The following is a 3716-nucleotide window of genomic DNA, read 5'->3' as shown; positions in this document are numbered from 1 at the left end:
TTGAGCTGAAACCTCAATTAGTTGCTCTAATGCAACAGAACTGTAAGTTTCATGGACTTTCATCAGAAGATCCTTACCAGTTCTTAACTGAGTTCTTGCAGATCTGTGAGACTGTTAAGACTAATGCAGTAGATCCTGAAGTCTACAGGCTCATGCTTTTCCCTTTTGCTGTAAGAGACAGAGCTAGAACATGGTTGGACTCTCAACCTAAAGATAGTCTGGACTCCTGGGATAAGCTGGTCACGGTCTTCTTGGCTAAGTTCTTTCCTCCTCAAAAGCTGAGTAAGCTTAGAGTGGATGTTCAGACCTTCAAGCAAAAAGATGGTGAATCCCTCTATGAAGCTTGGGAAAGATACAAGCATGTGACCAAAAGATGTCCTTCTGACATGTTTTCAGAATGGACCATGATAGATATATTCTATTATGGTCTATCTGAGTTCTCTAAGATGTCATTGGACCATTCTGCAGGTGGATCCATTCACCTAAAGAAAACACCTGCAGAAGCTCAAGAACTTATTGACATGGTTGCAAATAACTAGTTCATGTACACTTCTGAGAAGAATTCTGTGAATAATGGGACGCCTCAAAGGAAGGGAGTTCTTGAAATTGATGCTCTGAATGCCATATTGGCTCAGAACAAAATGTTGATTCATCAAGTCAACATGATTTCTCAAAGTCTGAATGGATGGCAAAATGCATCCAACAGCACTAAAGAGGCATCTTCTGAAGAAGAAGCTTATGATCCTGAAAACCCTGCAATGGCAGAGGTAAATTACATGGGTGAACCTTATGGAAACACCTATAATTCATCATGGAGAAATCATCCAAATTTCTCATGGAAGGATCAACAAAAGCCTCAACAAGGCTTTAATAATGGTGGAAGAAATAGGCTCAGCAATATCAAGCCTTATCCATCATCTTCTCAGCAACAGACAGAGAATTCTGAACAGAGCACCTCTAACTTAGCAAACTTAGTCTCTGATCTGTCTAAGGCCACTTTAAATTTCATGAGTGAAACAAAGTCCTCCATTAGAAATCTGAAGGCACAAGTGGGCCAGCTGAGTAAGAAAATCACTGAAACTCCTCCTAGTACTCTCCCAAGCAATACTGAAGAAAATCCAAAAAGAGAGTACAAGGCCATTGATATAATCAATATGGCCGAACCTAGAGAGGAATGAGAGGACGTGAATCCTAATGAGGAAGACCTCATGGGACGTCTCTCAAGCAAGAAGGAGTTCCCTGTTGAGGACCCAAGGGAATCTGAGGCTCATATAGAGACCATAGAGATTCTATTAAACCTCCTTCTGCCATTCATGAGCTCTGAAGACTATTCTTCCTCTGAAGAGGATGAAGATGTAACTGGAGAGCAAGTTGCTCAATATCTAGGAGCTATCATGAAGTTGAATGCCAAGTTATTTGGTAATGAGACTTGGGAAGGTGAACCTCCCTTGCTCATCAGTGAACTAGATACATGGGTTCAGCAAACCTTACCTCAAAAGAGATAAGATCCTGGAAAATTTTTAATACCCTATACCATAGGCACCATGACCTTTAAAAAGGCTCTGTGTGACCTGGGGTCAAGCATAAATCTTATGCCACTCTCTGTAATGGAGAAGCTAGGGATCATTGAGGTACAACCTGCCATATTTTCATTGCAAATGGCAGACAAGTCAGTAAGACAAGCTTGTGGATTGGTAGAGGACGTGTTGGTAAAGGTTGAAGGCCTTTACATCCCTGCTGATTTTATAATCTTAGACACTAGGAAGGAGGAGGATGAATGCATCATCCTTGGAAGACCTTTCCTAGCCACAGCAGGAGCTATGATAGATGTTAACAGAGGAGAATTAGTTCTTCAATTGAATGGGGACTACCTTATATTTAAGACCCAAGGGTGTTCTTCTGTAAACATGGAGAGGAAGCATGAAAAGATTCTCTCAGTACAGAGTCAAACAAAGCCCCCACTATCAAACTCTAAGTTTGGTGTTGGTAGGCCTCAGCCAAACACTAAGTTTGGTGTTGAATCCCCACATCCAAACTCTAAGTTTGGTGTTGGGAGTCTACAACATTGACCTGATCACCTGTGTGGCTCCATGAGAGCCCATTGTCAAGCTATTGACATAAAAAAACACTTATTGGGAGGCAACCTAATTTTTATTTATCTAATTTTATTTTATTTTTATTGTTATTTTATGTTTTATTAGGTTCATGATAATGTGGAGTCAAAAAAAAATTACTAAAATTAAAAACAGAATCAAAAACAGTAGAAGAAAAATCACACCTTGGAGGAAGGACTTACTGGCGTTCAAACGCCAGTAAGGAGCATCTGGCTGGCATTCAACGCCAGAACAGAGCATGGATCTGGCGTTGAGCACCAGAAATATACCCTGAGGAGAGCTAGCGCTGAACGCCAGAAACAAAGCATGGAAATGGCGTTCAACGCCAGAAACATGCTGCAATTGGGCGTTGAACGCCCAACATAAACATCACTTCGGCGTTTAAACGCCAGAATTGTATGCAAAGGCATTCTACATGCCTCATTGTTGCAGGGATGTAAATCCTTGACACCTTAGGATCTGTGAACCCCACAGGATCATCTCAGGATCTGTGGACCCCACAGGATTCCCACCTTCCTTAACTCACCTTCTCTCTTCTTCACCAATCACCTCAATATCTCTTCCCCATCACCTCTTCACCACTCACATCCATCCATCTCTTCATCTCTTCCCCACCAAATCCCACCCATATGGCCAAAACATACACATCTCTCCCTCTCCTCCATATCTTCTTCTCCCTCCATTCTTTCTTCTTTGCTCGAGGACGAGCAACATTCTAAGTTTGGTGTGGTAAAAGCATAGCTTTTTTGTTTTTCCATAACCATTGATGGCACCTAAGGCCAGAGAAACCTCAAAAAAAAAAAAGAAGAGAAAAGGAAAGACAAAAAGCTTCCACCTCCGAGTCACGGGAGATGGAGAGATTCATCTCAAGGGTCCATAGCTCAGTAGAAGAGCATTTGACTGCACATCAAGAGAGCATGAGGAATTCCCTCATCAAGAGATCCCTGAGATACCTCAGGGAATACATTTTCCTCTACACAATTATTGGGAGCAACTAAGGATAAGAGCACCAAAATCATTAGGGATCATGCAACAAAGGCAAGGAAGAGACATAGAGGAGCTCAAAAAGCACCATTGGTTCTTCAAGAAGGCGCCACCCTCACTAAGGTGGACTCATTCCTTGTTCTTATTTTTCTGTTTTTCGATTTTTATGCTATATGTTTGCTTATGTTTTGTGTCTCTACCTCATGATCATTAGTATTAAGTAACTATGTCTTAAGGTTATAAATAATTCCATAAATCCTTCACCTCTCTTAAATGAAAAATATTTCTAATTCAAAAGAACAAAAAGTACATGAATTTTGAAATTATCATTGAATTTAGTTTAATTATATTGGTGTGGTGACAATACTCTTTGTTTTCTGAATGAATGCTTGAACAGTGCATATTTTTTATCTTGTTGTTTATGAATGTTAAAATTGTTGGCTCTTGAAAGAATGATGAACAAAGAGAAATGCTATTGATAATCTAAAAAATCATGATATTGATTCTTGAAGCAAGAAAAAGCAGTGAAAAAGCAAAAGCTTGAGAAAAAAATGGCAAAAAAATAGAAATAAAAAGAAAAAGCAAGCAGAAAAAGCCAATAGCCCTTAAAACCAAAAG

At 39.9% G+C, this 3716-nt stretch overlaps 1 non-coding gene across 1 annotated transcript; it reads right to left on the bottom strand.

Moving 5' to 3' along the window:
- Window positions 1–284: 284 nt before the first annotated feature.
- Window positions 285–388, bottom strand: LOC112708549 (small nucleolar RNA R71). The gene has a single exon (XR_003156403.1). It is a non-coding gene; the product is annotated as a small nucleolar RNA R71 (small nucleolar RNA).
- Window positions 389–3716: the final 3328 nt, after the last annotated feature.

This window comes from Arachis hypogaea, chromosome 8 (assembly GCF_003086295.3).
Source record: "Arachis hypogaea cultivar Tifrunner chromosome 8, arahy.Tifrunner.gnm2.J5K5, whole genome shotgun sequence".
Classification (NCBI taxonomy): domain Eukaryota; kingdom Viridiplantae; phylum Streptophyta; class Magnoliopsida; order Fabales; family Fabaceae; genus Arachis; species Arachis hypogaea.
This window is presented reverse-complemented; position numbering and strand designations above follow the sequence as displayed.